Source organism: Panthera onca, chromosome B2, assembly GCF_046562875.1.
Source record: "Panthera onca isolate mPanOnc1 chromosome B2, mPanOnc1 haplotype 2, whole genome shotgun sequence".
NCBI classification, from domain to species: domain Eukaryota; kingdom Metazoa; phylum Chordata; class Mammalia; order Carnivora; family Felidae; genus Panthera; species Panthera onca.
The window spans coordinates 19,917,380-19,945,172 of NC_138343.1; the positions used below are offsets into that span (position 1 = coordinate 19,917,380).

General features: G+C 38.9%; 1 long non-coding RNA gene across 1 annotated transcript in view; it reads right to left on the reverse strand.

The window, feature by feature from the left end:
* LOC132666759 (uncharacterized) overlaps window positions 1-27,793 on the reverse strand; it is a 78,339-nt gene that overhangs the window by 24,352 nt on the left and 26,194 nt on the right. The gene's annotated exons all lie outside the window — the stretch shown is intronic.

Genomic DNA, 27,793 nt, shown 5'->3' on the forward strand with positions numbered 1-27,793 from the left:
AACGGGCTTTTAGTAAAACTGAACCCATTTTAGAATAGCCATGATGACAAAAATAAATAAATAAATAGAAGAGACAGACTAGAACATCCAAGAGTATTAAATTCATGTACAAGTCTGTTGGAGGAATTATAAAAATCTACTGTCTGATTCGTAGAGATCATTCAACCAATCTTCTCACCCTTGGGTGAGGAGAAAAGGAGCTTTAAGCACACAGTAGGTATATAAATAAAGCTGACCTAAAAGGACCAGTGTATGGGAGGCAAAACAGCAAACAGTGAGAGCGTCTCTCAATGCAGCTTTAAGGCTCGTACATGTCAGGCCTAGAGCAGCCATCCCCCTTGATAGGAAGGGACCACTAATATGCCAAGGTAGCTCAGGAAATGGGTGTGACACAGGAAACAATGGTTACAGTATGTTCGAAGTCTTAAATAGACTTACAGAGAAAGATAAATGAGACATATGGGCAATTCTATGAACACAGAAAACAGAAATGTCAGCATACATTTTAGTGAGAACTTTTGCGTGGAATTGGTACCATCCTTTGCTGTTCTGCCTTTTGAGGACATGTAGAGTCAGAAAAGTTTCCCATAAATGAGGACTTAAATAGAAGAAAATAAATAGCCGTCAGTCTCTCTGCTGGTCAGGTTTGGAAAACAAGTACAAGTGAAGAATGGCATTGCTTGAGGCCGGGGAGGTGTGGCGAGTTTGTTTTTGGCTTTACAGTTTTTACGTATTTACTTTTATTTTTTTGTTTGTTTCTTTTAAGCTTTTACTTAAATACCATTTAGTTAACATACAGTGTAACATTCGCTGGAGGAGTCGAATTTAGTGATTCATCATTTGTATATACCACCCGGTGCTCATCACAAGTGCCCTCCTTAATCCCCATCACCCATTTAACCCATCCCCCCGCCCACCTCCCGTCCAGCAACCCTTGTTCTCGAGAGCTAAGAGTTTGTTTTATGATTTGCCTCTCTCTTTTTTTTTTTCATTATATTCATCTGTTTAGTTTCTTCAATTCCACATGAGTGAAGTCATATGGTATTTGTCTTTCTCTGACTGACTTATTTTGCTTAGCATAATACATTTTAGTTCCATCCCCGTTGTTGCACATGACAAGATTTCATTCTTTTTGGTGGCTGAGTAATAGTCCATTCCATTGTATATATACAATGGAAGATATACATATATATATATATATATATATATGACCACCTCATCTTTATCTATTCATCAGTCAATGGAAGATATACATATATATATATACGACCACCTCATCTTTATCCATTCATCAGTCGATGATCACTTGTGTTCTTTCCATAATTAGGCTATTGCTGATAATGCTGCTGTAAACATTGAGGTGCATGTGTCCCTTCAAATCAGTATTTTTATATCCTTTGGTAAACACCTACTAGTGCAATTGCTGGATTCTAGGGTAGTTCTTTTTTTAGTTTCTTGAGGAAACTCCATACTGTTTTCCAGAGTAGTTGCACCAGTTGGCATTCCCACAAACAACGCAAGAGGATTCCCCTTTCTCCACATCACCCCAACATTTGTTTTCTCATTGTGGTTTTGATTTGTATTTCCCAGATGAGTGATGTTGAGCAGCTTTTCATGTGCCTGTTAGACATCAGAATGTCTTCTTTGGAAAAGTGTCTATTCATGACTTCTGCCCATTTCTTCACTGGATTATTTGTGGGTGTTGACCTGGATAATTTTTATAGATTTGGGATAATAACCCTTTAACTGATATGTCATTTGCAAATGTCTTCTCTCATTCTGAAAGTTGCATTTTGGTTTTGTTGATTGTTTTCTTTGCTGTGCAGAAGTTTTTTATCTTGATGAAGTCCCATTAGTTCATTTTTGCCTTTGTTTCCCTTGCCTCTGGAGACATATCCAGTTTCTGGGGCTGATTCAAAGAAATCACTGCCTGTGTTCTCCTTTTGGATTTTGATGGCTTTCTGTCTCACATTTAGGGTCTTTTATCCATTTTGAATTTATTTTTGTGTATCGTGTAAGAAAGTGGTCTAGTTTCACTCCTTACAAGTTGCTCTCCAGTTTTCCCTACACCAATTTGATGAAGAGACTTGTCTTTTAAACTATTCAGTAATACTACAGACCAGGAACTGTATAATAATCTCATTTGATAGAACTACTTTGCAAGATAGAGATTTTTTTTTTAATTTTATGTTGTTGGGCTAAGAATACACAACATGAGATATACCATCTTAAAGAAACTTTTTAAATATAGGGGCACCTGGGTGGCTCAGTTGGTTAAGCATCCAACTTCGGCTCAGGTCATGATCTCATGGTTCATGAGTTTTTGAGTTCAAGTCCCACATCAGATTGTTTGCTGTCAGCACAGAGCCCACTTCAGATGCTCTGTCCCCCCCTCTCTGCCCCTCCCATTGTCATTCTCTCTCTCTCTCTCTTTCTCTCTCTCCCTCTCTCAAAAATAAATAAACATTAAACAAATGTTTTTCAAGTATTGTTAGCTATAGGTACAATGTTATACAGTAGATCTCAGAAACTTTTTAATCTTGCTTAACTGAAACTTTATTCTAGTTGAATAACCACGTTTGATTTCCAACTCTGCCTCAGTCCCTGGAAACCACCGTTCTACTCTATGATTCTATATATTTGACTATGCTAGATACCTTGCATAAGTGAATTATGCAGTATGTGTCCATCTGAGATTGGCTTACTTCACTTAGGATAATGTCCTCAAGGTTTATCAATGTGGTGACATATAATAGGATTCCATCCTTTTTAATGGCTGAATAATATTCCATTGTACACATATGCCATATTTTTTTCATCTATTCATCTGTGGATTGACATTAGGTTGCTTCTACATTTCAGCTATGAACAGTATCTCTTCAATATCCTGATGTCAATTCTTTTGGGTAAACACCCAGAAGTGGAATAACTATATAATATGGCAGTACTTTTTTGATTTTTTTTTTAATGTTCATTTATTTTTTGAGAGAGAGAGAGAGATACAGAGACAGACACAGAGACAGAGACAGAGTGTGAGCAGGAGAAGGACAGAGAGAGGGGGAGACACAGAATCTGAAGCAGGCTCCAGGCTCTGAGCTGTCAGCACAGAGCCCACCGTGGAACTCGAACTCACGAATGGTGAGATAGTGACCTGAGCCAAAGTCTGACGCTTACCGACTGAGCCACCCAGGCACCCCCATATGGCAGTTCTATTTTTAATGTTTTGAGGCACCTACCTACTGTTTTCTATAGTGACTGCACCATTTTGCATTCCTACCCATGATATACAAAAGCTCCAATTTCTCCATATCCTTGCCAACATTTCTTTTTCTTTTTCTTTTTCTTTTTTTTTTTTTTTGGCTGGGGAGGAGGGTAGAGGGATAGGCATAAGGTAATATCTCTTTGTGGTTTTGATTTGCATTTGCCTGATGATTAGTGGCTCTAAGCATCTTTTCATATACTTTTTGGTCATTTGTGAATCTTCTTTGGAGAAATGTCCATTCAAGTGTTTAGCCCACTGACAGAGTGAAAGAGTAGCCTGTGGAATGGGAGAAAACATTTGTAAACCATATATCTGACAGGTGTCAAGTTACAAAATATGTAAGGAACTCCTGCAATTCAATACCAACAACAACAACAAAGAAACTAATAAGTCAACTTAAAAATGGGCAAGGTTTTAGAGTTTAAAAACTACTGCGTCCAACTCAGTAGTTACTGGCTTGAGGAGCTATTGTTAGTGCAAAAGAGACAGTAACATTAAAGTGTTCATGCTCAGAGAATCAGGTGCTATTTTCCTCACCCACAGAAGCCTCCTCACCCATGTCCACATCTAAGGAATCTTAGCAACACCCAAGGATTTCTTCCTTGAATTAATCCAGATGCAGCTCATAAATGTACATTATCACATGACGTTTTCCCATACCATGAAATCTATGTTTATAAATAAACAGAGGAAGGGCTTTCTCATTGATATAATGTGGCCATAAATCTGCAAGTTAAATACTGGAAAAATAAATAAATAATGTAAAAGATTTTAACTTTTAAATTGTATATTACCTTTGGAATGAGGACTGTCATAATTCTGGTACCACTATTCTGGGGTGGCCTCTATTAGTCTTGGCAGCTTGAAGTTTTTAGAAACGGAGCTAATGTCGTGAATAAGTTGAGCCTCAAGACGTTAAGTGCCAACTGCTCAATACAAATATGTATTCTCTCTGCTTTTTCAGTTGTTTCACTCTTTTCCCTATAATTTTAATAAGCCCATTCACTTTGTCATCAAAAGTAGTTAACGTGATACAATCACAGGGACATTGACTTCTCCCCTCCTCCTGAATAAATACCATAGCAATGAAACTTCTAAGTACTAGATACCAAATATATGATAATTTGTATGATGGGGAAGAGCCTACCAGGTCCAGAACTATGTCAAGAAAGAAGGATTTTAAATTCAAAAAACTTGTTTATTTTACCCTGTGCCAATCTATAAATATTAGAATTTGGAGGAATGGATACCTTCATAAGGGCTATCATCTTGTTTGCTGAAAAGGTTATTTTCCAAATCTGGAAGATTTTTTTTTTAATTTTTTTTAACATCTATTTATTTTTGAGACAGAGAGAGACAGAGCATGAACGGGGGAGGGGCAGAGAGAGAGGGAGACAGAATCTGAAACAGGCTCCAGGCTCTGAGCTGTCAGCCCAGAGCCCGACACGGGGCTTGAACTCATGGTCTGCAAGATCATGACCTGAGCCGAAGTCTGCCACTTAACCGACTGAGCCACCCAGGTGCCCCTGGAAGATTTTTGACAATCAGATGTGAAGTTGGTAAAGTCCTAAGCTCCTAATATAAATTATTAGATATGATATAATGTATGAAGAAAATAATAAATATTGACCAACATCCTCTCTTCTAAGCCCATGTCAATGATAGATAAAATATAAAAACAAACAAAAACAAAAACACAAAAAGGCACATAATGGCTCAAAATCATCTCTGTAGAGTAAAGCTAGAAGGCAGCCCAGTGGAGAGCAGGACTGAAGCCACTCAGCTTCAGCATAAAGAAAAGCAAGGGGGCCAAGAGATGGGTGCCTGCACAAAATTGAGAAACACGATGGGGCCACTATGGATTGAGGAACAGAGCTCACCTTGTGGCTCGAGGCGATATCCTGGGATAGAATATCCCTTGCTACGAAAAGGAAGCTGAATCAAAAATTAGCTGCTGACCACTGGTCTAGACTGTGTCTTTGGTGGCGGAGGACAAGATCACCTCCTCAAGCAAAGCTAGTGCTAAACCAACGCTGCTTTGGTGACTGGATCAGTGATATCTCTACCCACCACGGGGAAGAGCTCCAGAGTGACACCGTAAGGCCAAGTTCTGGACTTGGAGACTGGAATGCTGGAAAAGCTGGAAAGAAGCATCCCACTAGTCAGAGCATCCCACCACACAAAGAAGAATTAGGAAAGAAAAAGAGATTGAGAGGGAGGGGTGGGAGGAGAAGTGACACAAAACCAAATCACCTTCCATTCAAAATAAATCTGTGACTAAAATATCAAAACACACGATGAGGAATTCTAATACTGAGAAAGTCAACCAAGTTAATCAATAGCATCAAAACATGAATGCATGTGAAAAACTTCGTCTTCATAGTCCAACAAAGACTTTAATTAGATTAGGACAATGAATGGAGTGTCGACATCCATTTAAAAGAAGAAACGGTGGCAATAATAAAATATAGGGAGAAATAGGTGATTGAGAAACAGATGATTTGAAAATGAAAAATAAAGACAGTTTGGACAACAAAGATTTCAAAATTAAACATTTCAAAATTAAAGATTTCAAATGGCAAAATAACTGGACCGAACTGGACACACCTGAAGAAAGAATGTATGAGTTGATAAATGGCACTAAAGCATTTGGCTAGAGTATGCCCCTCCCCCCAAAAAACACCAGAAACAACAAATTTTGAAGAATTTTTAAGAGATATTAAACGATAATTTTATGGAATAATAATTTAAATTTTTTTTATGTTTATTTATCCTTGAGAGAGAGAGACAGAATGTGAGCAGGGGAAGGGCAGAGAGAGGGAGACACAGAATCTGAAGCAGGCTCCAGGCTCTGAGGTGTCAGCACAGAGCCCAACGCAGGGCTTGAACCCACAAACTATGACATCATGACCTGAGCTGAAGCCGGACGCCCAACTGACTGAGCCACCCAGGCGCCCCATATGGAATAAAAATTAAAAAAAAATACGTTAGACCTGGGATCAGAAGTGCATTTAGGGGCACCTGACTGGCTGAATTGGATGGTTAAGCGTCCAAATCTTGATATCTGCTCAGTTCATGATCTCACGGTTTGTGAGTTCCAGCCCTGCATCAGGCCCCACACTAGTAGTGTGGAGCCTGCTTGGGATTCTCTCTCTTCCTCTCTCTCTGCCCCTTCCCCCCTAAAAAATTTTGAAAATTAAAAATTAAAAAAAAGAAGTGCACTTAGAGAGTCAAGGAAGATAAATATAAATCCACTAGAAATACTGTAGTGAACCTACAGAAAATAAGAGAAAAAGCAAAATCCCATATGCTATCAGAGAGAAGATACACTACAAAGAAATAACAAGTTGGCTTTGTATCAACAACAAATGCCAGGAAACAATAGGATAGTATCCTCAAATGCTGCTGGAAAATAATTGTCAGGATATGTTTAATAGATGAGTCTTACTCAAAATGAGCCCCCTGTGCAGCATTGGTGGTATAGTGGTGACCATAGCTGCCTTCCAAAATGAGCCTCAAATAAGTCATTTTAGACATATAAAAAGAAATCTACCACCCATAGACCTTCAGTACTAATGGATACTCCAAAGCCAAGTTAATACAGATAAAGAAATGTATGTAAGGAACAAAGATGAGGACAAATTTTGACAGAATAAGCTGGCAAGGAGCACCTGCGTGGCTCAGTTGGTTAAGCGTCAGACTCTTGAGAGTCTTGATTTCAGCTCAGGTGATGATCTCCTGGTCATGAGATCTAGCTCTGCTGGGTGTTGAGCTTGTTTAAGATTCTCTCTCCTACGGGGCTCCCTCCACCCCTCCCCAATTCACGCACAAGCGCATGAGCTCTCTCTCTCTCTCTCTCTCTCTCTCTCTCTCACTCTTTCTCTCTCTCAAAAAAAAGAAAAAAAGCTGGCAAGTTTGATAAATAATATACTCTAATATAGAATCATGATATCTGTTTATACTTTTAAAATAAAAAAAAAAAAAGACTCTTAAAAGCAGTAGAAAATGGGAGAAGTTTGCTTAACAGATCACCAAAATACTCTAAGGTCCTTTTTTGGGTTTGAGAAATAATTAAAACTATTGAGTAAGTTTGGAATTTGTTAAAAGATTTCATGGCTAAGTGCATGTGTTAAAAATTGAAGATAATTAATAAACTTAAACAATAAAAATAGTTAAAAAAATACAGATGCAACTAATAGCTTTCAATTATTACAGGATGAGGACAAAAGAAAACATAAAAACTTTATCAAACTAACATGAGTCAGAAAAAGGAGAGGAGAATAGGCAAAGAATATAAAATGAAAGAAATTCAAACACAGAAATAATTAGGATTAAGGTAAACAAAGACAATTCATTTACTATTAGATCAGATTAAATATTTAAAACTCAACTTAAAATCAAAAAGACTTTAAAAAATATAGGACTAGAAAAAGATCTATCAGGTAAATCCTAATTAATTCTAATTAATTATAACTACTAATTCTTTTTTTAAGTTTATTTATTCTGAGAGAGAGAGAACACAAGTGGGAGAGGGGGAGAGAGAGGGAGAGAGAGAATCCCAAGCAGGCTTCATTCTGTCAGTGCAAAACCTGACCCCGGGCTTGAACCCACAAACTGCGAGATCATGAGCTGAATGGCCAACCAACTGAGCCACACAGATGCCCCTATAACTAGTAATTCTAATACCTCTTATCACCAGATTATAAAATCATTGAAGTATAATTCATTGTTAAGAAAACATTAATCTAAAATAAATACTACATGTTTTATGCATTTAACAACGTGACTTTGAAAAATATAAAGCAAAAGTTAACAAAATTATGAGGGGAAAAATACAACAACAAAATCAGAGTGGGATATTTTAGTATATTTCTGTCAGAAGCAGAGAAAAAAAATTAAGAATATAGAGGATGGAGTTATAAATAAATTAAGAATAAAATTATAAATATTTATACTATATAATTTATCTGTAATAAAAATTTATATATATACATTAAACTTAAATAAATTCTGAACTAATCATAAAAATATACATTATTATCAAATTCACATGGAGCATTTACAGAACATATGACTCATTCAGTTGGTCATAAATTAAGATATAAATTTAGAAAAACAATATCACAGAGATCATATTCTCTGACAAAGAAACATAAAATGGAATTCAGCACTGAGAAAACAAAGGTTTCTATACTTGGAAATTTAAACAAGCACATTTAAATAACTCCTTAGTTTAAAAAGTAAATAACAATGGAAATTATAAAATATTTCCAACTTGAAATAAATGAAACCAAACAATGGAAGTACTTATTTAAACAACTATGAAATTCAGCTAAAGTAATACCTAGTAATAAATTAATACTTCAAAAATACTTACTTAAAAAGGAAAAAGAAATAAGAATGAAGACTGAGGAAAAAGAGGAAAGCATTTTTCAATTCAAAAGCTAAAAAAAGCATACTAATGTAAAACTGAAAAACCTAACAATAAAATAATACATACTGTGTAAGTCAAAATGAATGTAACAGAAAACCAATAAGCAGGAAATCATCCACAAAACTGTTAGCTGCCTAGTACAAATGTGATACCAAATCAGAAGGATAACACAAGAGAAGAAGGTAATAAATCAACATCATCATACACAAGCAGAAATGGAAAAATTCAAAATGAAGTTTTAGCCAATCGACTTCAGCAGCATGCAATATGGACTACACACACCTACACACATGTGTATAGTATGATGAGGAGAAGATCGATTTTAAAATCAGAGAGGGAGGGAGCCAAAACATAAGAGACTCTTAGAAACTGAGAACAAACTGAAGGTTGATGGGGGGTGGGAGGGAGGGGTGGATGAGTGATGGGCATCGAGGAGGGCACCTGTTGGGATGAGCACTGGGTGTTGTATGGAAACCAATTTAACAATAAATTTCATATTTAAAAAATAAAATTTAAAAAAATCAGAGAAAGCTGAGTTTGTGTCCTGCACTCTCTATCTATTAGGTAAGTTCCCTTGGTATTTAGTGTTTCTGGTGTTTATTTTGTTAACATGATTTCAGTAGACAGTGTCAACATAGCTACAACCAAAACAGTTCTTAATTTACCCAATATGATGAAAATTAAAACTTTAATTGAAAGGTTTTAACTGAGAAAATGTCACCTTTGAAGCTATTTATCTGCCCTGAAAAATGCTAATGCTGTAATGGTTTTGTTGACTTCAGGTAAATATCACCAAAATATATATATTTTTAAGTATAAACACATCTCAAGGTTGGCAACTGAATACTATTTTTTAGTTTTGTTTGTTTTGTTTTACAGCTAAAAAACATGATTTCTTGGTGGTTTTGTCTTGGTGGTTAAACATGAAAACAATGCTCATTTCTTGACTTTTCCTATTGTGAGCTCTCCTGGCCTTCCTGGTGGAGGGTCCGAACCACACACAGTGTACTAACTCATAAACTGTAGGCACTACATCCATCCAAAAGTTACATCATTCAGAGATGTATGGTGTCTGCTCCCACCTGCCTGAATTTTCATGGAAGTCCTGCTCTCGTAACCTGAGGAAGGCAAGTAGGACATAGAGCCGTTGTCCTTCCATCCCAGACCCCCAAAATGCAGCCACCTTCCTCATCTCATCACCGGAGTCCATGTTACCTCCCTGGAAGACACCATAGTGATCATAATCAACCATGTTGGAAATTTGAAAGCCACAAATTTAGTGGCTTGAGTGCCAGAGAAAATCACCATTAAAGAACATATCAATAAAAGCAGGTTGATTCCCAGCCAGCTGCCAACAGTAGGCATCTTGGCACTATGCCTGTAGCCAACCCCTGCAAATAGTGTCCCTCCACCTGCTAGTGGAAAATGGACTACTAACAATTACCAGACCAAATGTGCCGTAGCGTGCCTTTCCAAGCAAATTTCAACAGGTATAATTTGTTCTGTTAAAATGTTGCCATGTTAACCCCCATACCTAGGGACCCTGAAGAAAGCTGGCAGTTGTTTCCTAGGTAGTCTGAGAGCTACAGCCCGGAATTTCCCCTGAACTTTTCCTGTAGCCTAGCTTCCTTCCACCAGAGATGACCTTGCACTTTACTTACTTATTCATGTAAGAATGCCAGACCATCTCTCAGGCACCTGAATACACATGGGGTGGAGAGAAAGCTGGAGTTTCTCCTTCAGAAGGGTAAGGTCCTTAAGGGCACTCTTTGTCCCTCCCTGAGATGTGCTGAACTTAGGTTTCCTCTTGGAACAAGTGTAGCAGTTAATAATGTGGACCTGTCTTGTCTAATGACAAAAGTCAGACTTGTCACCATTATCACATGATGTGTTTAGGGATCGACATGAACCTATTATACATCATAAATAGTCAAGTATACGAAACGTTCTATGGCTTACTTAGAATTGTATAAGAAAAAAACATATTCTCCTCTACACATTATTGCTTTATCTTCAATCACTTTCTTATTTTACTCTTTTTTTACTTCCCCCAAAAAACTATTGATTGAATTAAATCCAAACATAATAAAGTAACAATGTAGTGAATATTAATGCAGAAGCCACAATATTCTAGAAGAGAGGATGCTTTTGTTTCTCAGGATTTTCTTATTGTGGTGATAGGCACGGTGATGGTTGCAATCATTTTAGTAGCTTGGAGAGAAAAAAAGGAGATAAAATAAATGGCCTTGTTGGGCTTCTAAAAAAATAAAATTAATATAATCAATATAATCATGGTGATGGCCATATTTTGAAAGAGAGTCTTTCCCAGTATATATACTGGGAAGTATATATATATATATATATATATATATATATATATATATATATACATACTTGTCCAGAGGAGTTAACTGCTTTGTGCCTAACTTTTTAAAAATGTTTAATTTTTATCTTTCCAAAAAGAAATCTTATAATCAGGTAAATGCAAAAATGCCAAAAATTAACAATTGCCTATCTGACCAGATAAGGAGAGTTTTATTCCATTTTTAATTGCCTCCAGGGAGGAAGTTTCTTTGTAAAATGTAATCAGCTCCCAATCATGGATGAACCTATCTTAGATATATTAGGGTAACATTTAAAAACAGAGAATCAGAAACAGAGGGGCTCAAAGGAATCAATACTCTGCCACCTGCTCTTAAGAGCTTTCCTAGATGCAGAGCATCTATGGATGGTTTCTGGAAGAATGATTCTAGCAAGCACATGTTGGAGCAAAACGTACCAGGGTGTGTGTGTGTGTGTGTGTGTGTGTGTGTGTGTGTGTGTTAAGATGAAAAAGTATTCTCTAATTACTCTACTGTAGTAAGTAAAAGAAAGCTTCAAAGAAATAGTGAAGGATGCTGGCAGACAGCCAAAAATATTTAACGGTTAGCAGGACAAGTGGAGTCTTGCTGCCTTATTCTTAATCATGGTTAGAGAACTCTGCTCTCTTCCGATCACTGTGAACCCTCCCGGTTTGTACATCATTTCCCTTTCCATGCGTAGGACACCAGGCAAGCAAGCATCACCCAGACCCAGGCTCTGTCCTGATGCAGGGGATCTACGGAAATGCAACTTCGGCTGAGGGTTTCCTTTTGAATTGGTCACGGTCACGCTATTCAAATAGGAAGAAATCTGCAACCCATTAGACATTTTCCTCCTGCGTTAATAGTCAGAAAAATTAATTATATCTTATAGCCATTCCTATTATTGGTTATTTTGTTTTTTTGTTTCCCCTGGTTGGGAAATGTTCTCAAAGGGCCGTGCCTGGATAACAGCATGTAGAGTCCATTCCATTAAGTGGTGAGAAAAGAGAAGGGAGCGGGCAGATTTGCAATCCTATCCTTGGAGGGAGAGGAAGGTGGCAACAGAAAAGGAGAGCAAAACTTTTGACATCTGGGGTACCACGAGCAGCCAATTCAATAAAATGGAATTTCAGAAAACCAACCCTGTGCTTTTGAAACATTTCAAATAGATCACAATGCGCTCCCCGTTGTAATCCTGTCCTGAGCTGGCTGGGACCGCCTTTCTCTTGGACTGAAAAGCTGAATCAAACTTCCGGTCTAAAAACCACGTGGGTGCTCCTGGACCGTCTGAGACTCGAAACCTTTCAACAGAAGTATGCACACAATGACCCTGGGTTTCTCACAACCGTTTGGACAGAATCAAGTAACCACATGAGTTGCAGAGATCCAGTTTTGGTTTTTTTTTTTTAAGTTTATTTATTTATTGTAGGGAGACAGAGACAGAGACAGCCTGAGAGGAGAGGGGGCAGAGAGAGGGAGAGAGAGAGAGAGAGAGAGAGAGAGGAGAGAGAGAGAGAGAGAGAGAGAATCCCAAGCAGGCTTCCCTGCTGCCAGCTTCAGAGCCCCCCAGGTTTGGAACCCACCAACCAGATCATGACGTGACTTAAACCAACTGAAACACCCAAGCACCCCTAGGGACCCAGGTTTAAAAAAAAAAAAAAAAATGTGCCACTGCCCTTGGCAATCTAACTAGTTCACTTCCAAAGCACGTGTTTTATTATTTCGCATTTTCAGAGATTGCATGAATTATAAAATGTTAGGGCTAGTGGCAGCCTTACATAGCATCCAATTAAATTTCTTAAATTTCCAGATTAGGAAACTAAGCCCAAGGATATTAAATGACTAAATTCAAGGTGACAACCAACCAGCGACAGAGTGGGCCACAATCAGTTTTTTTATACATATATAAAAAACTGGTAAAGCAAATATATATTTTCTTCCAAAGCTAATGCTCTATTTTCCAGATTTGACAGAAATGTGACATGCTCTACATAGCTGAAATTCAACAATACGTTGTTCTGTGTTCATTTGTTATATTTATGTATTTATACATGTATTTCACATACTGTTAAAGCAGCAAATGGCATATTTACACAGGTGACTATAAGTCTCAGTCACAGAATAAGACAGAAGGATATTTTGAAGTGCAAGACTTTTTTTCCTTGCAAGATATTGCAAGGTATGAGGTAATTCAGTGCTTTAGGATTCATTATATGTCTCCTTTAAAATTCTGTAAAGTATCAGATAATCATGAGAGAGGCATTATCTCATGACTACTTGAATTTATTATAAGTACATATAAAAATTAATAGCAGAGGAACAACTAAAAGCACTTTTATGTCTGTAGCTTGAACGAATATAGCACTTTATGGTTTTCGAAGCAGATTTCAGTTTTGTAGCAACTTTTCAAGGAATAGCACTGGCCCTTGGATTCTGGTCTTTTGTCTCTTTGTGATTTTTTTTTTTTTTTTATTAATAGAAATGTGAAGATGGTCAATTCATGAGGACAGTGTTGGTTTTTCATGTAATTTACAAACACACCCAAAGGGGCATTTCTTATCTTTGGCTATTCAGCCATCCTTCCTCCTGATATCAGTACCTAGATTTTTCTCTCAGTTCATGCGGTTCTGGGCATCTAAACCCCCTCCTCCCAACCCCCACCACCGCCATCCTTACTTTTCTTTCCCACCAGCTAGGTGAAAACATGACCCAGATCCAACCATTAGAGTCTATCTCTTTGTCCACAGGGGTTTGGAGAGAAGCACAGAATGAATTCATTCCAAACTGAACCCTAGAACTTTCACTGGACCTATCATGAAAGAGATTTTCTTCTTCTGCTAGGCTTTACTAAACTTAAAGGGTATGAGTTGAGAGTAGCCATTTTATAAGGAGACCGTGTTGGAAAAAAATGAAACCACACAAGAAAGTTCAGTGGAGAGAGCCACTGATGCTTTTAATATTGCCCACATCTTTGGATCCAACCATTTCTACAGACTAGCCTTGGCGTTGAGGTGACATGTGCTAACGAGCGCCCCCCACCACCACACCCTGCTTTTACTTTGTTATATCAAACAGCAGAGAATTGAACTAGAACATAGCAGGAATCTTTGACTTTGTCCCTTGATCTAATTATCCATTTAAATAGAGTCAGCAAACATTATAGGTTTAAGCAACTGGGGATTCACGTTCTGAACTCTTAAAGTTTTCTCAATCTAAATCCCACCTTTTCTCACAGCTTTCCCAGGTTCCACTTTCTGGGATGGCATTTCTGTCTCTTGAGCATCCCAGAAAAGCCTTCAAATATACACAACAGAGAGAGAGGGAAGATGGCAGCGTAGGAGGACGCTGGGCTCACCGTGCGTCCTGCTGATCACTTAGATTCCACCTACACCTGCCTAAATAACCCAGAAAACAGCCAGAGGATTAGCAGAACGGAGTCTCCGGAGCCAAGCGCAGACGAGAGGCCCACGGAAGAGGGTAGGAAGGGCGGCGAGGCGGTGGGCGCTCCACGGACTGGCGGGAGGGAGCCGAGGCGGAGGGGCGGCTCGCCGGCCAAGCAGAGCCCCCGAGTCTGGCTGGCAAAGCGGAGGGGCCGGATGGACTGTGTTCCCACAGCAAGCACGACTTAGCGTCTGGGAGGTCATAAGTTAACAGCTCTGCTCGGAAAGCGGGAAGGCTGGAGGACAAAGAGAGGGAGAGCTGCTGAGCCCCCGGACGGACGGCAGAGCTCAGCTTGGCGGGGAACAAAGGCGCCAGCGCCATCTCCCCCGCCCATCCCCCAGCCAAAATCCCAAAGGGAACCAGTTCCTGTCAGGGAACTTGCTCGCTCTGTGCAAACACCCAACTCTGTGCTTCTGCGGAGCCAAACCTCCAGCAGCGGATCTGACTCCCTCCGGCTGCCACAGGGCCCCTCCTGAAGTGGATCACCTAAGGAGAAGCGAGCTAAGCCTGCCCCTCCTGCCCCCCGTGCACCTTGCCTACCCACCCCAGCTAATACGCCAGATCCCCAGCACCACAAGCCTGGCAGTGTGCAAGTAGCCCAGACGGGCCATGCCACCCCACAGTGAATCCCGCCCCTAGGAGAGGGGAAGAGAAGGCACACACCAGTCTGACTGTGGCCCCAGCGGTGGGCTGGGGGCAGACATCAGGTCGGACTGCGGCCCCGCCAACCAACTCCAGTTATACACCACAGCACAGGGGAAGTGCCCTGCAGGTCCTCACCACACCAGGGACTATCCAAAATGACCAAAGGGAAGAATTCTCCTCAGAAGAATCTCCAGGAAATAACAACAGCTAATGAACTGATCAAAAGGATTTAAATAATATAACTGAAAGTGAATTTAGAATAATAGTCATAAAATTAATCGCTGGGCTTGAAAACAGTATAGAGGACAGCAGAGAATCTCTTGCCACAGAGATCAAGGGACAAAGGAACAGTCACAAGGAGCTGAAAAGCGCTTTAAACGAAATGCAAAACAAAATGGAAACGACGACAGCTCGGATTGAAGAGGCAGAGGAAAGAATAGGTGAACTAGAAGATAAAGTTATGGAAAAAGAGGAAGCTGAGAGAAAGAGAGATAAAAAAATCTAGGAGTATGAGGGGAAAATTAGAGAAGTAAGTGATACACTAAAAAGAAATAATATATGCATAATTGGTATCCCAGAGGAGGAAGAGAGAGGGAAAGGTGTTGAAGGGGTAGTTGAAGAAATTATAGCTGAGAACTTCCCTGAACTGGGGAAGCAAAAAGGCATTGAAATCCAAGAGGCACAGAGAACTCCCTTCAGACGTAACTTGAATCGATCTTCTGCACGACATATCATAGTGAAACTGGCAAAATACAAGGATAAAGAGAAAATTCTGAAAGTGGCAAGGGATAAACGTGCCCTCACATATAAAGGGAGACCTATAAGACTCGTGACTGATCTCTCCTTTGAAACTTGGCAGGCCAGAAAGGATTGGCACAATATCTTCAGTGTGCTAAACAGAAAAAATATGCAGCCGAGAATCCTTTATCCAGCAAGTCTGTCATTTAGAATAGAAGGAGAGATAAAGGTCTTCCCAAACAAACAAAAACTGAAGGAATTTGTCACCACGAAACCAGCCCTACAAGAGATCCTAAGGGGGATCCTGTGAGACAAAGTACCAGAGACATCACTACAAGCATAAAACATACAGACATCACAATGACTCTAAACCCGTATCTTTCTATAATAACACTGAATGTAAATGGATTAAATGCGCCAACCAAAAGACATAGGGTATCAGAATGGATAAAAAAACAAGACCCATCTATTTGCTGTCTACAAGAGACTCATTTTAGATCTGAGGACACCTTTAGATTGAGAGTGAGGGGATGGAGAACTATTTATCATGCTACTGGAAGCCAAAAGAAAGCTGGAGTAGCCATACTTATATCAGACAAACTAGACTTTAAATTAAAGGCTGTAACAAGAGATGAAGAGGGCATTAAATAATAATTACAGGTCTATCCATCAGGAAGAGCTAACAATTATAAATGTCTATGTGCCAAATACCGGAGCCCCCAGATATATAAAACAATTACTCATAAACATAAGCCACCTTATTGATAAGAATGTGGTCATTGCAGGGGACTTTAACACCCCACTTACAGAAATGGATAGATCATCTAGACACACGGTCAATAAAGAAACAAGGGCCCTGAATGATACATTGGATCAGATGGACTTGACAGATATATTTAGAACTCTGCATCCCAAAGCAACAGAATATACTTTCTTCTCGAGTGCACATGGAACATTCTCCAAGATAGATCATATACTGGGTCACAAAACAACCCTTCATAAGTTTACAAGAATTGAAATTATACCATGCATACTTTCAGACCACAATGCTATGAAGCTTGAAATCAACCACAGGAAAAAGTCTGGAAAACCTCCAAAAGCATGGAGGTTAAAGAACACCCTACTAACGAATGAGTGGGTCAACCAGGCAATTAGAGAAGAAATTAAAAAATATATGGAAACAAACGAAAATGAAAATACAACAATCCAAACGCTTTGGGATGCAGCGAAGGCAGTCCTGAGAGGAAAATACATTGCAATCCAGGCCTATCTCCAGCAACAAGAAAAATCCCAAATACAAAATCTAACAGCACACCTAAAGGAAATAGAAGCAGAACAGCAAAGGCAGCCTAAACCCAGCAGAAGAAGAGAAATAATAAAGATCAGAGCAGAAATAAACAATATAGAATCTAAAAAAACTGTAGAGCAGATCAACGAAACCAAGAGTTGGTTTTTTGAAAAAATAAACAAAATTGACAAACCTCTAGCCAGGCTTCTCAAAAAGAAAAGGGAGATGACCCAAATAGATAAAATCATGAATGAAAATGGAATGATTACAACCAATCCCTCAGAGATACAAACAATTATCAGGGAATACTATGAAAAATTATATGCCAACAAATTGGACAACCTGGAAGAAATGGACAAATTCCTAAACACCCACACTCTTCCAAAACTCAATCAGGAGGAAATAGAAAGCTTGAACAGACCCATAACCAGCGAAGAAATTGAATCGGTTATCAAAAATCTCCCAACAAATAAGAGTCCAGGACCAGAAGGCTTCCCAGGGGAGTTCTACCAGACGTTTAAAGCAGAGATAATACCTATCCTTCTCAAGCTATTCCAAGAAATAGAAAGGGAAGGAAAACTTCCAGACTCATTCTATGAAGCCAGTATTACTTTGATTCCTAAACCAGACAGAGACCCAGTAAAAACAGAGAACTACAGGCCAATATCCCTGATGAATATAGATGCAAAAATTCTCAACAAGATACTAGCAAATCGAATTCAATGGCATATAAAAAGAATTATTCACCATGATCAAGTGGGATTCATTCCTGGGATGCAGGGCTGGTTCAACATTCGCAAATCAATCAATGTGATACATCACATAACAAAAAAAAAAAGAGAAGAACCATATGATCCTGTCAATCGATGCAGAAAAGGCCTTTGACAAAATCCAGCACCCTTTCTTAATAAAAACCCTTGAGAGGGGCGCCTGGGTGGCACAGTTGGTTAAGCGTCCGACTTCAGCCAGGTCACGATCTCGCGGTCCATGAGTTCGAGCCCCGCGTCAGTCTCTAGGCTGATGGCTCGGAGCCTGGAGCCTGTTTCCGATTCTGTGTCTCCCTCTCTCTCTGCCCCTCCCCCGTTCATGCTCTGTCTCTCTCTGTCCCAAAAATAAATTAAAAAAACGTTGAAAAAAAAATTAAAAAAAAAATAAATAAAAAATAAAAACCCTTGAGAAAGTCGGGATAGAAGGAACATACTTAAAGATCATAAAAGCCATTTATGAAAAGCCCACAGCTAACATCATCCTCAATGGGGAAAACTGAGAGCTTTTTCCCTGAGATCAGGAACACGACAGGGATGTCCACTCTCACCGCTGTTGTTTAACATAGTGCTGGAAGTTCTAGCATCAGCAATCAGACAACAAAAGGAAATCAAATGCATCAGAATTGGCAAAGATTAAGTCAACCTTTCGCTTTTTGCAGATGACATGATATTATACATGGAAAATCCGATAGACTCCACTAAAAGTCTGCTAGAACTGATACATGAATTCAGCAAAGTTGCAGGATACAAAATCAATGTACAGAAATCAGTTGCATTCTTATACACTAACAATGAAGCAACAGAAAGACAAATGAAGAAACTGATCCCATTCACAATTGCACCAAGAAGCATAAAATACCTAGGAATAAATCTAACCAAAGATGTAAAAGATCTGTGTGCTGAAAACTATAGAAAGCTTATGAAGGAAATTGAAGAAGATATACAGAAATGGAAAGACATTCCCTGCTCATGGATTGGAAGAATAAATATTGTCAAAATGTCAATACTACCCAAAGCTATCTACACATTCAATGCAATCCCAATCAAAATTGCACCAGCATTCTTCTCGAAACTAGAACAAGCAATCCTAAAATTCATATGGAACCACAAAAGGCCCCGAATAGCCAAAGTAATTTTGAAGAAGAAGACCAAAGCAGGAGGCATCATAATCCCAGACTTTAGCCTCTACTACAAAGCTGTCATCATCAAGACAGCATGGTATTGGCACAAAAACAGACACATAGACCAATGGAATAGAATAGAAACCCCAGAACTAGACCCACAAACATATGGCCAACTCATCTTTGACAAAGCAGGAAAGAACATCCAATAGAAAAAAGACAGTCTCTTTAACAAATGGTGCTGGGAGAACTGGACAGCAACATGCAGAAGGTTGAAACTAGACCACTTTCTCACACCATTCACAAAAATAAACTCAAAATGGATAAAGGACCTGAATGTGAGAAAGGAAACCATCAAAACCTTAGAGAAGAAAGGAGGAAAAGACCTCTCTGACCTCAGCCGTAGCAATCTCTTACTCGGCACATCCCCAAAGGCAAGGGAATTAAAAGCAAAAGTGAATTACTGGGACCTTATGAAAATAAAAAGCTTCTGCACAGCAAAGGAAACAACCAACAAAACTAAAAGGCAACCAACGGAATGGGAAAAGATATTTGCAAATGACATATCGGACAAAGGGCTAGTATCCAAAATCTATAAAGAGCTCACCAAACTCCACACCCGAAAAACAAATAACCCAGTGAAAAAATGGGCAGAAAACATGAATAGACACTTCTCTAAAGAAGACATCTGGATGGCCAACAGACACATGAAAAGATGTTCAACGTCACTCCTTATCAGGGAAATACAAATCAAAACCACACTCAGATATCACCTCATGCCAGTCAGAGTGGCCAAAATGAACAAATCAGGAGAATATAGATGCTGGCGAGGATGTGGAGAAACGGGAACCCTCTTGCACTGTTGGTGGGAATGCAAATTAGTGCAGCCGCTCTGGAAAGCAGTGTGGAGGTTCCTCAGAAAATTAAAAATAGACCTACCCTATGACCCAGCAATAGCACTGCTAGGAATTTATCCAAGGGATACAGGAGTACTGATGCATAGGGGCACTTGTACCCCAATGTTTATAGCAGCACTCTCAACAATAGCCAAATTATGGAAAGAGCCTAAATGTCCATCAACTGATGAATGGATAAAGAAATTGTGGTTTATATACACAATGGAATACTACGTGGCAATGAGAAAGAATGAAATATGGCCCTTTGTAGCAACGTGGATGGAACTGGAGAGTGTGATGCTAAGTGAAATAAGCCATACAGAGAAAGACAGATACCATATGGTTTCACTCTTATGTGGATCCTGAGAAACTTAACAGAAACCCATGGGGAGGGGAAGGGAAAAAAAAAAAAAAGTTAGAGTGGGAGAGACCCAAAGCATAAGAGTAAACTCTTAAAAACTGAGAACAAACTGAGGGTTGATGGGGGGTGGGAGGGAGGGGAGGGTGGGTGATGGGTATTGAGGAGGGCACCTTTTGGGATGAGCACTGGGTGTTGTATGGAAACCAATTTGACAATAAATTTCATATATTAAAAAAAAAAAAAAACATACACAACAAAAGCTGAGCAATATTTCTGATTTCTTCCCGTTAGCAGATTGGTTAGCCCAAACACAAGCAGGAGAGGACAGGCATATCCAAGGTATCTGTGAAGCTGACAAAAAAAAAAAAAAAAAAGTGAAAGGCTTCAGTAATTCAGTCAAATAGGAGGGTTTAGGAACCTTGTTACAGCGCTGATGTCAGGAAATGTGAGTATTTTGACCATATCATATTTTAGGATTTTTTTCCTAAAAGTATATTTGGAGAAAGGTAAGAAGTCAGAAACCTCTAAGTTTATGATTTCAACAAGTCTACAATGTTTTAATGTCTTTAATCGAAGAAACATAGTTATTTTTAATTCTAGTTGTGCATCCAACCAAGTTTCATCTACATCATCTCAAATGCCTGGTAATGGGAAACTTTTTAGTATTCAGGACATTCTTGCTTTCCTTATCCCCTCCCCATCACCATTTGCAGAGTCACCGCTCTGGGATCTCCTATCATAATGTGATTTGATATTATTATGTGTAGCAGCTTGAATGGAGAAATTAGTACACCGCATAGTAAACTTAACAGACATGACTCAGGCATCCTACCACGTTTTTATATTTTGAATATTTCTGAGCACATAAGTTTGAGATAATTCTGAGGTTAATTCTATCAGAAGCCATAAAAAGCAAAAGTGATTTTAAAAAGAAGCTGTCATCTTGCTTTAAATAATTTTAGTTAACAATTATTGCTTATGGAAAGATATTAGTACATTATATTAACATGTAACCGTATCTTATATTTATGTAGCTCTTTCTAGTTTCGAAATGATCCCAATCTGCCCCCCCCCACCCCAGAGATCCTACAAAATAGGTCCAAGAGATTTAGTCAAAGAGAAGGGTCTCTATCAAATAGGAAGAAGAGGCTCAAACCAGGCAGCTGGTAAATATCAGATTTGGGTGTTTTCAGTTGGTTCATACCTTTGAACTGGATACCAGAAAGCACCCAATTAGAAGCATCTCCTATTTATGTATTGGGTCAGGGTATTCCCTGACTAATCACCAATATCATGAACAAGTGTCCAAACTTGGGTCCAGATATGTCTACTAAAATCTTCCAATGAGGCTTGAAAAGGAGGAAATTAATATAGTAAAGCCAAAAGAATGCTGTAGAGACTAGCTCTGAAATGTTAGTTCCATGAAGGCTACAAAAATGTTGCCTGTCATGGTTCTTCTCCAATACCACAAGTTTATCATGCATATAAACATTGTTCATGAACTGGTTTTCAGTGCATGAACAATTCTATCCAGTTCAATCAGTAAGACCTAGCAAATGTATGGATCTATATGTTACACATACACTATTATGAAACCAGTTAAGCTATGTATAACACAGATACAATTATTTATTATTTTGTTTATTCTTTAGAGAGAGAGGGAGTTCATATGTGAGCCAGGGAGAGGGGCAGAGAGAGAGAGAGAGAGAGAGAGAGAGAGAGAGAATCCCAAGCAGGCTCCATGCTTAGTGTGGAGCCTGACACGAGCTCCATGCCACGACCTTGGGATCATGACCTGAGCCCAAATCAAGAGTCGGGTGTTCAACTGACTGAGCCACTCAGGCACCCCCAACACAGATACAATTCTTAATGAATACCAAACCTTTCTCACCAGGATCAGGTAAAATGTGGTCATGAGTTGCCAAACACAAGGTCTCAGTTACAGCCTCAATATTCTTATATGTCAACTTGCTTGCTCTTAACTGAACCTCTTTTTCTTTATAAAACCTTTATAAATATACTGGCTATAGAAGCATCCTTACCATTCTCTAAGAGGCCAAGGAAGTCAGGGTCACATCTTACTTAACCTTGGTTGTCCTAATAGACATAGCCTCATTAACTACACTTAATCTGCTGTCAGTCATCAGATTGCTCTACTCTACTCTGCTACCTGGGTCATGGCAATACCTTTAGTATAGACGTCTCTTTCAAGCCAACAATTCCTTCAGTTTCTTTAAGTGCCCTAGGAGAGACCATTGATTCTGGCTCCATGATTTTGCATGGGTAGAAACAGCTTGAGTAAACCTCTTATTTCCCTTTCCTAAATTTAATGGATTCCATTAAACTTAATGGATTCACACTTTTGAGATACTAATCAATAGATTCTCATAATAGTTTGCAAGTCTAACCCACTCTTATTCTTACTCCTCTTTAAGAATTTAGACCATTAAGTATATGTTATTTCCTGCCTCTGAACTTTTTAAAAAACAAAAACAAAAACTCCTGAGACCAATGCTATGAAATCCAGGAAGAAATGTTATAATCACAGCAAAAGATTTGAGTAGAATAAGATTCTACTCTGAGGGGTGCCTGGGTGGCTCAGTCGGTTAAACATCTAACTCTTGATCTCAGTTCCGATCATGATTTCATGGTTCATGCATTTGAGCTCTGCACTTACATCCAGAGCCTGCTTGAGATTCTATGTCTCCCTCTCTCTTTCTCTGCCCCTCCCTAGCTTGTGTGTACATACACTCTCTCTCTTTTTCAAAAATAAATAAACTAAACTTAATAAAATAGATTCTGCTCTGATCCCATATTCACAAATAATAAAATTGGTTTATATGTCTCTACATACATGAGAGAAAGGGAGACAGTTCTCAGGGGAATTGTTAAAGAAGACATTCCAGAAAGAATCCCAGGATCCTTTTCCTTAGGAAGGCAAAACCCCAGAGATGGAAACCCTAACAAATATAGAGTGATGAGATTGGATCAGTCTCTTAGAGAGTTCTGTGACCTAGCATGAGAAGAAACAGCAGAGTAAACCTTTGACCCTAAAAACAGCACAGACTTAAGAGAAAGAGCCCAAGACCCAATGAGACAGGGTAGACAAAGATATCTCAGCCGTGACACCCCCAAATTAATGGCCAAGGGCCATTTCTGCTCACACCCATAGAACTATTTAACGTCTTCAGAGTCATATACGACTCCAGGGAAAAATGAATGTAGGGAAATCCCAAACTAACTGCAATGAACTCTGTTGCCGTGTTGAGACTGGCCCTCAAAATGAAATCAAAATCATTTGTGGAATAGAAGGACTATTGTGTTTCTCATGCACTGTTGGTAGCTGTTGATAAGGATTCATACTCACTGGAAAGACAGGACTTCCCTAAGAAATCAAGAAACAATATGACTAGACTCAATATGAAGAATTTCGATAAAATGTTGCTAGGGCAACAGAACAAAAAACCGGTTCATAAGTTTTAAAGCCTTCTGTTATTTTTTTGTCCCTTCCTACAAGAGTTATATGTGCACATTTTTATGCATGAACCTGATTAATCCACTCAACAAATATTCATTGAGTACTTCTAATGCAGAAGGTGCTAGACATTATAAGAAATGCAGAGAAATATACAACATGCATTCTCTTACCCAATTGAGGACAAGGAGACAAATTAAATGTAATATATTGGCATGCATCAAATAAACCATAGAAATGATAAAAGTATTATGAGTTTAGACAACTGAGGGAGGCACCAGTGGGCTGGAATTATCAAGGAAAGCTTCACAGAGAAATGTTTTGCAAACAGTGGATGAAGACACATTGGTAAGAATGAAATCATTTTCGGGAGCTATGACCAAGATTTAAACTGAATAAGATAAAGGAGGCTAGAGTCAGATGCAATAGAGCAGGAAGGGTGGGAGAGTAAATGAAACACTTGTGTCAATGTCACTGAGAGGGACTTCTTGGAAATATTCTAATTAAAATATTTTTTCTTTGACATCTGAAGGTTCATTCCCCTTAGAAATCTTAATCAACTGAACTAGATCACTCCTCTTAAATCACTTTTTTAGTAATGAATCCATAGCCTTGATATGTATCTTTTTAGTGCCCTTTGAGATAACCTTTTCCCTGACATCACCCAGTAATTCTGATAAAGCCAAAGTCCCCTCCCGACACACACACACACTGACACATTCACACAATTCCTTAGCCACTTAGATCTAGATGAAAGTCAGTGTAACACCCTCCACCCTGCATACACACAATAATACTCACAACCATAACCCCTATGGCTCAACCTAGACACCCTTCCAAATCCTTCCCTGTGACTTAAAATGCATCAGTCCTGTTCCCTTTCAAAACATATAGTTTCCTAGAGAACTGGTAAAACAAAAAAAGAGGAACACTGGCGTTATTTCTATGAGTACTTTGTGTCTTTGCAAACTCTACGTTCCATGCAAAAGTCTGCTGATACGGTCTGCCCTGTTCCCACGTTGTCTAGTAATTAGAATTCTTCTCAGCAGGAGACAATGCCATGCATCTTGAGCAGAGAAGAGGAAACTGGAAGGATTCCAGAACCTTTGCACTATTGGCTCAACTTGCCCAACTGGTAAACATAATGTTTCTGTCGTTTGCTGGAGGTGATTATATTCAGTCTGAGTTGGAGAAGAATAAGATTTTTTTTATTATTATTCTAAGGACTTGCAGTATTTTTTTTTTCTTAAAACACCAACGAGTCAACCAGCAGAGGAAAACCCTGAGGGTTTACTCATAATACCCAGAGGCAGATCATGCAGGGAAAATGAAGACCTTGACAAAGGATGCGAGGTATTCTCATACAAAGAAACCAAGTCCAATCGGCACATTTCTAACAGATCCCTACTATGTGCGAGACCAAGATATCACATCAAAATAAGTAGTTAAGAGAAGCAAATATTGACGCGCAGAGACTTGGATTCATTTCAGATTTGTTTGCTGACAGTTGATGGGACACCAAATTGATTCTGGCCATATACATATACAGCCTCAGGTCTGACGTCCTGGAGTCGTTTTATCCCATCATCCCTGGGAACATCACTAGGCGATTTAATAGACTCTGTTCCAGACAAGACAAGTAGTACTCAATACCAGGTTAATGAAATTTTTGTGGTCATTGCCTCTTCATACATCTTTCTACTAAAGAATGTGCGGGTTTTAAACAATCACATAAACCTCTATTCCTTAAGCAACCACAGTAAAATTCTTAAATCGTTTCTGGTAAGTACTTTATCTGTGCAATCCCTTCTAGTCTCTTCGTCATTTTTATAGATGTAATCAATTATTTCAGTCAAGCAAAGTACACTGCCAACTTTCCAGAATTCCTAGCACGATTTTAACTACCAGCTTGGGGTTTTATTCGGTATGAGCATAAAAGTTATTATATTCTAATTGCTTGTGATTGTTACTACATTGAGATTTATTTTTGTTGGTTTTTTTCAAGAGATTGTTAAAATGAGTTTAGTGACTTCATTCTGGTTTTCCTGATTGATTCTATTATTAGGACTGTGGAAGCCTGGGGCCCTTTGGCCTTGCTACACATCTTGAACAATTTTTTAAGCAGTTTGGGTTTGGCAAAACCTATTTTACCAAGAACATTACCCTTTAATTTTTAAAAACCATGTGCATTTTAAGGAAAATGTGACCCATATGTTCCTAATTCCTCTGTACTAAACACATCAAAATGTTTTGTAAGAAACACTTGATTTCCAAGAAGACGTATGAGCCTTCCTCATAAGACCTTTTAACTTATTTTCTTTTAAAACAGGAAGTTGCTTCTGCCAAGAATAAAGTTATTTAGACACCAACTGTTTCAAGAAACTCATGAACTAAATGGACATATTTTATGTTACTCTGGAGTATATTTGCTGAATAAAATGGTAGCCAAAAACAAAAACTGAGCTGTGACAGAACCCAATCAAGTAAAAAAAAAAGTTCTTAGAATATATCTATGTTTTCTGAATCTTCATACCCTTGAAATATTTAGTTATAGATTTACTATTTGACAAAAACACCTGCTTCAAAAGAGTCTTTTAGGAATAAGACTGGGGGGTTTGGGGGGTTTTTCATTTTGTTTTTGTTTTCTTAGCTCTGGGGAAGATATTTTAGAATCTTATTTGAATATCTGTTTTCAACATGGTACACATTCACTTCTCCCAGAGAATTTGGAAATTTTAATTCAATTTGTCTTCACCTTCACATTTCTATCTCTAATCCTAACAGTAAGAATAGAAAGAATATTCACAAACCAGCCCAATGTATTTTTCTGCATATATATATATATATATATATACACAAATGAGACTCTCGCAGACAGAACAAACAACCTGTGTTGTTCTGCAGACAGAACAAACAACAGGCCTGTGTCTGGCTGGGTTTCTTAGATATTCCAGTATATTTTGGTTTCCATCTTCTTTGCAAATATCAGATCAGAAGAGAAAAGTAGAAACTGTCTCCATGCCGCAAGCCTGCAAGGATCCACCTGTTTGCCGTCTCCAGGTTAGTTCTCCCCTCAGATCCACCTCATTTTGCAGGACCCTGAAGACAAGGACCTCTGCTCCCACTGGCCATGTTGCTCAAGGCTCTTGAGCCCTTCCATCTCCACCACCACAGCCCCCGGCGGCTGCTGTATTATAACTCCCATCTGCGAGCCAGCCCAACCCTGAGCACTCAGAGACAACCCAACAGATATCACAACAAAGCTATTAAAAGGCAGAATGTTCTGATTTGTAAGTAGCCATACGGTTCGTGCTCAACGATATGAGACGATGGATGTGTTAATTAGCTTGATGGTGGGAATCATTTCACAATGTACAGCTATATCAAATCATCAAATTGTACACCTTATGTATATAAGAGTTTTATTTGTGAATTATGCCTCATGAAAGCTGGGGAAAATGTGAGAAATTATATCATCCGGCTCTGTTGTGAATATAATTTGTTATATGTTAATATTACTGTTTATGCTCTGTTAAAATGTACAGATCAGGAGCACCTCGGTGGCTCAGTCTGTTGAGCGTCTGACTTAGGCTCAGGTCGTGATCTCACCGTTGGTGAATTCGAGCCCCGCGTCAGGCTCTGTGCTGACAGCTCGGAGCCTGGAGCCTGCTTCAGATTCTGTGTCTCCCTCTCTCTCTGCCCTTCCCCCGCTCTCTCGCTCTCTCTCTCTCTCTCAAAAATAAGTAAACGTTAATTTTTTTTTAATTTTAAATGTGTAGATCAGAAACACAAAAAAGACAACTCGTTGTCATCTTCTCCCAGGCCTCAGTTTCCTCGTCTGTAAAATAGCGTGAGAGGATGGAATAGTTCCTAAGATTATTTCCTGCGCAAACTTTTTATGAACCTAATTCTTAGCACGTGAGCTTTCCTTCCAGCAAACCTGACATTAAAGACGTCAGTGGCGGCTAGTGTTCAGGGCGCACAGTACTTCTTGCTGCAAATATTTACTAGATCCGCCCTGAG